Here is a 6,700-nt window from a genome sequence, read left to right on the forward strand (position 1 = left end):
TATTATTATTATTATTCGGGATTTTTTGAATTCTGATGTTAATGTTTTTTTTTTTTTTGTTTTTTTTTTTCGGGATTGGAAGGGGAATGGAGGGGTAACTTCGATTTTGGGATTGGAAAAGGGAAGGGAGGGGTAATTAAGACTTTCATTTTTACTTTTTGTTAAGCTCATTTACTTTTGCTTTTGATTTGTCATGTTTTGATTTTGTTTGTTTTCTTATATTTTTCTTGGACGCACCGTTTCTACGTGTGCCACTGTTGTAAAAGTGTAGCTTCCAAATAAAGAATAGAATATCTTTCAGTGTATCCAGTAACCTGCTTGGAACTGCTTGGAACACACAGACGGGTACAAGAATTGTTGAATGAATAAGTACTGGAAGTAATTGTACAATTGATAAATTTATTATCCAACCACAGCTACAACTAATAGTCTTTTGTGGTAAACAACTTTTTTTTCATCACTATAATTATGATCATCAATACATTCATTCTACATCCATATGTTTCGATAAATGTTTAATACATTAGGTGCATACGCCTATTATATATAATCCGTCATTGTTGTTACAGATTTCTATGTTCTTGTACATATTCAGTATGTTCTTTAAGATTATTGTTTCTTCATCTCTAAATATGTCACAACTTAATCTGAATTTTTAGTTGGTAATTAACATATAAACTAATTTCAATTTCCATTTGTGCAGCTCTATCAATAGTTTGCGTTTGAATGATTGTTTAGCTTTGTTAAAAGTTTACCACACTTTGGACTATAAGTTAGTGAATACAGTAGGCCTAATAGGAGTATCGACATGAAGCTTTTTTGATAGTTTCCTACGGGAATGCAACCCTCGATTTGCCTTTATTGTGAGTCTCTATAGTCAAGTCAAGTCATGCGGACTCATCCAAGAAAGATACAATGCGTCGCCAGGAATCCTTATCAGAATTGGAAGGTCGTTAGTTTGTTGGTTTGATTTCACTTCGCCCAGTCTATAAAATTAATCTTTCTCTCGAGGTGCATTGAAGCCTCAAACAGACAGGGGTGGCGCCAGGATTTGCCCGACGGTTGGGGGGGGGGGGGAAATGCCCGACGAGGGGTCAAATTTCCCCGATGAGGGCAAAGTGGGCGTGGTCGGGCTTCGATTAAAAGGTTTCGAAAGTGGTCCAGGTTTCGAAATTTTGGCAATTTAAGGGTTTCAAAGGCTTATTTAATCGATTTTAGAGTCTACTAATATGTAGAAAATACATATATTTTTTTCTCCCCGACGAATTGTGCTTTTTATCCCCTCGACGGTGAGGGGGCCCTGGGCCTCCACCCCGACCCCCGGTGGCGCCACCCCTGCAAACAGGTATCAGAGATGATTTTGATGATGGCTGTATGCCATAGCCTAAAAATAATAAATGTAGGCTATGTTTGTTCGATTGGATTTAGCAGGAGGCCTCACATACTGTAATCATCATCATCATTTCATCCGTTGTCGGCCCACTGCAAGTCTTCCCAGAGTCCGAGTTGTCCCTATCTATTCTTGGACTCCATTCAGTAATTTCGGTTCATCTTGTTCTGGCGAGGTGACCACTGCCCATCTCAATTTCTTGACAGGAGTGGCGCCAGTAGGCAGGCGTCACCGAGAAAACACGCTTTGTCGGGGAGAAGAAATTTTTTTTTTTTTACATATTAGTAGACGTTAAAATCGATTAAATTTTAAAATAGTTTCGGGGACTGCGCCCCCTGGATCACTTCTGAAAGATTTTGAGCGACGCCCGACCATACCCACTTACGTTTTCGTCTGGAAATCGGCTCCCCATTGGGGATCGGAACCTCCCGTCGGCTAAATCATGGGAACCACCCATGTTTCTTGGTTTTAATTTCTTGTAAAATATCTCCTTTGTTCTCTAATCCATTTTATAGTTTTCCTATCTACTATAATTTGAACGTCAACAGAATCTGTGCCAAGTTCGAATAGCACGGATCCTCATATGTAATTGCAATTTAGGTCAGACAATTGCATGTGTGTTGATTGTGTGTCAATTGTCCATTGAAGGTGTTCTTATTAGAAATCAGTGAAGTTGATGACACCCTTTCTTCTAATTGAAAATTAGAACGAGACATACGATAATCTTTGGCAAATAGACCCTATGAGACACATAGATATATATTCTCTACATAGACCCTTACATAATTAATCTTTTTTTTTTCTCGAATAATTTGACATGATTACAGAAACTTGGATATATTACTAAGATAGCCCCTGTGGGTAGGCTTAACTCATTATTTTTTTGTACATGTGATGCGACAGAGAAATTGATAAGACCGAAAAAAGGAAATCAAGAGAGTAGAGAAAGACAAAAAAAAGGGACATTGAACGTCAACAGAATCTGTGCCAAGTTCGAATAGCACGGATCCTCATAGTTGCAAATCAGATCAGACAATTGCATGTGTGTTGATTGTGTGTCACATTGTCCATTGAAGGTGTGCTTATTCGAAATCAGTGAAGTTGATGACACCCTTTCTTCTAATTGAAAATTAGAACGAGACATACGATAATCTTTGGCAAATAGACCCTATCAGACACATAAATATATATTCTCTAATAGCCACCCCCCTGTAGCGCCGCCACTGTTGAGCATCATAAGGAAGAATCGGTAGAAATAACCATAGCAACAATATACAGTAATGGAAAGTTTTGCCGCCATGTTCTAAATCAGACATGGCGCATTACTGCATATTTAGTAGTAAGCCAAATTGTATTCGCCTGCAGAGAATACCATTACACCTTATTTCCTGATGGGCAATCTTTAAAGTGAAAAACCACGCTTTGCAAGTAAACCTTCAAAAAGACCAGTGCGCTAGTAGGCCTAACTTGCTTTCTCAGCCGTCTCATTTGGCCTACAGGTGGAATTGAACCAGGTGCCCAAGGATATCGGTTTAAGTATGGAGGATACCAATGACAAACAATTACTTATGGCATAAATATAGGCCTATGACACAAATGCCGTTTTTACCAAGCACATGACGCGGCGTAATCGTGTCAATAGAAAAATTACATATGCCGTAATCACAGTCCGTTTCTCGAAATCAAATATCATCGCCAACTAAAGTAATAATAGGACTACAAGTCTACTACTGTCGTCTATATTCCCCCGTATCTTATCATTTATAACATCACTGCTACTACCACATCACGGTTACCATTACCTTGTCACATTGTTATTAAAAGTTGTTAAAATTATCATCATCGCCATCATCTGTAATTGCTATTCACCTCAAGCCCTTAATATTATCACCACAGTATATAGATCATAATAGCTGACAAACTACAAAGATGAGTGATCCATTGATTAATAATAGAATTGTGAATAAGGTTCAAATTTTATTAACCTTGAGATGCGATTTTCATATTTTCTAAATTAATTACATTTTTGATACTGTGGCTAGAAATTATTTAATTCATTTTAGCACGTTTATCAGAGTAATATTTCATACAGCACTCAATCGTGAACCTTGACGAAGAAGGAAAAAAAAAATACAAGACGGTTTTGAATTTCATTGCATTTACAGTGGCAGTTTTCCTGCGATTCTCATCTCTAAGTGCTTTTCGTATACGCTATCGAATTGACGCGGAAAAAAATAAATCGAATGCTACTGTTACTGACATTTAAAGCCTTTTAACAAGACCATAAAATTCAGCCCTGTATCCATATTCCTCGGTATAAAATAGTAGCGCGCCCATTAACAGTCTAGCCAGGCTTCCGGCTCCATCTGGTTTGTGGCAACAGCAAAACATGCACCAAGAGTAATCATTATCGCTGTAATTCATGTACTCTATCAACTTATTCCTATTATTATCAATTGCAATTTGGGATTCCATTTTATTAATTTGTTACCATGTTTTACTGGGGAGTCAGTTCTTACTTCAGTAAACGGATCATAGGTCAATCTCAATTGTCAGAAGGCAATTCTCTATCAATAATAAGGTTGTGAGAAAAATCATGTCTTAGGCATTCTGATCAGTAGCTTGGGATTCAAAAGTCAAACATCTTAACCGCCAAACCACAGTTTTTACCATGGCCGTAGCCTGGGTGTGCTAACGCAATCACCTCCACCCCTCCCACGACTTAGTTCCGCTAAGCGGGTTAATACTATAGCCATTAGGTTTCCATTGGAATAAATCGCATTCTGGGATTTAGTTCCTCATTCTCTCTTTTTTTTTGCACCCCCAGGCCGAAACCAGCCTACGCCCCCGTTTACGTTTGTAAAAATATGTGATAGTGCTGACCCTAATTCGAACTACACAGATATAAGAGGGAGGATAACCGCAACTATGGCGAGGGAGGCCATAGTATATACCGGTATACGTTTTCATTGATATTCTCAATACTATTAAATATTCTGGCACAGAGGCTGAGGCCGACTGGCCACTTGTTTGCATCCCGCTGGGCAAAGTAATAGAGTATTTTTAATTAAATGGGCTCCTTGTTGTTTAGAATGTCCACCGATTACATATATATTATTATATTATAAATTTGCCAGCTTATCTAACCGTTGATTTTTAATATATGAAATTTGTTGGAAATTGATCGTTCCGGTGATTGCAGATTGATCTATAATATGAACAATGTTATCTGTAGGCCTGCAGATGTACAGGACAATAACGTTACTACTTCAGGTCCCAAAAACACCCAAATTAATGAAAATTTAAATTAAATAGGCCTATTTATGAATGTGTTTGAGAAATCCATTATATAAGACCCTCAAAATGCAACTTTGTCGGAGCCTTCTGGGACATTTTTCACAAACCCACTCCAGGCCTCTGCCCCTGGACTACCAAATTTCAAAAAGTCCACTTTTTAAAACCTATTATTTCACTAAAATCTTCCCTAATTATCGCGAAATACTCTTCTAACCGTTGTTTTTTTAATAATATGCTAAGAAATCTGTTGGAAATTATCAGCTCCAGAGATTGCAGATTGATCCATGTCATCTCTAGGCCCTACAAATGTAAAGGACATAAAAAGTTACAACTTCACAGTGGCGGATTCCGGTGGGGGGGGGCAGAGCCCCCTACCCCTAAAATTATAAAAGAAACGGACAAAAAAAGAAAAATCATAATTAAATATTGTCTGAGAGGGCCATAGTCATAAATTTTCTTACTTCAGCCCCAACCATGGTGGGGCTGATGTGGTGTTCACCATTCGTCTGTGAAAGTTCCTCCCTGCACCCCCACTCTCTATTTCTCCTGCTTTAAGTCCCTAAACAACACCCAAATGAATAACAATTTATATAGAATATTACGAATTATGGGTTTCAGAAATCCATTATAAGGCCCTCAAATGCTAATTTGTTGGAACTCCCGGGGGATTCCCCCCCCTACGGAGATCCCTAGGCGGTCGCCCATCATAAGGTCCGCTTCAGTCGCAAAACGCACCCCTCCCCCCATCGAAAATCCTGCCTACGGGCCTGGTTTATTCGATGGAGGCGTTTGTATTATTTTGGTGTAAAATGGATACGTATTTATATACTCAAATAAACGCCCCATAATTTTACTTTAAATGTGAAACTACAACACATATCGTCAAAATGTGTTATGGCGTGATCATAAAGACTTACTGGAGTAGTAAAATTAATAGAATGTGTTGAGAATGATGTTGCTTCCATTAGTTTTGTTTAGTCTCTTTTTTTTGGGGGGGGGGGCGTTTATTCGATTAAAAATAAACGCCTCGAGGCGTTTATTCGAGGGAAGTGTTTATTCCAGATAAAGCTCTGGAGGGGGAGTTTATTCGAGAGTGGGGCGTTTATTGAAAGCGGGGCGTTTATTCGAATAACGTTAACAGATTTTACTTTAATTTAAAAAATAGCACGTAGCCAGATAATAGACCTGCCGCAATAGAGTAGGCCAGATCGCTTAGTGATCGACGTCAGTTCGTACACATAATTGGACTCTTACTAATTAGATGATTGATTTTCCTAATTATTGTGTTTGCAGTTCGTAGTTAAACTTTAAAAAAATTAGCTGGAGAAATGTTAGTTATCCTGTTTTTTTTTATCCGTTCCACTTCATACTGATCAATCCAAGAAGTCAATTTATGTGAGCCGCCATCAATCGATATAGATTTTTTAGAACTTCTGACATCTGCGCGTAGTCATATTGTGTTTGCTCGATACAGTCATCTAGTCAGCTGTTAAAAATAGGCTACAAGTTACATCCCAGTGTTGTGAAATCATTGGCAGATTCGGTGGTTGGGGTGGATGAGGAGGCAGGGAGGCAGCTCGCCTTGGGTCCCCTAATTTTTCAAAATTATAAAAGAAAACGAGGAAAAAGAAAATTATATTAAATTATATTTAAATTTTAACTAATTTCCGACTATCTAGAGGTGCCATAATCATTAATGGTGACGGGCCTGAGGTGGTAGACCCTAAATCTTTGAAATTAATTCTCTGGGCCCCCTCTATTTAAAATTCTTGGATCCGCCACTGGAAAATAAAAACGAGACTCAATCGTTGGTATATTTCCATTTAAATACAATCGTCGCAGGATTTTCATTTTGTAATGAAATATCTTCGCATGTGTTTTAAATTTCTTTCTGATGCTCGCCTTTCTGGCATCAAAGGATGAATATTATCTCTAGATTGCTTAAAGAGGAATGTTCTCTACCTGGAGATCGAGTGGTCGTTCTTTCACTGTACATTTTGCACTGTATAAAGT

This window comes from Anneissia japonica, unplaced genomic scaffold (assembly GCF_011630105.1).
Source record: "Anneissia japonica isolate Jap-2015-1 unplaced genomic scaffold, ASM1163010v1 scaffold1203_len951721_cov167, whole genome shotgun sequence".
Classification (NCBI taxonomy): Eukaryota; Metazoa; Echinodermata; class Crinoidea; order Comatulida; family Comatulidae; genus Anneissia; species Anneissia japonica.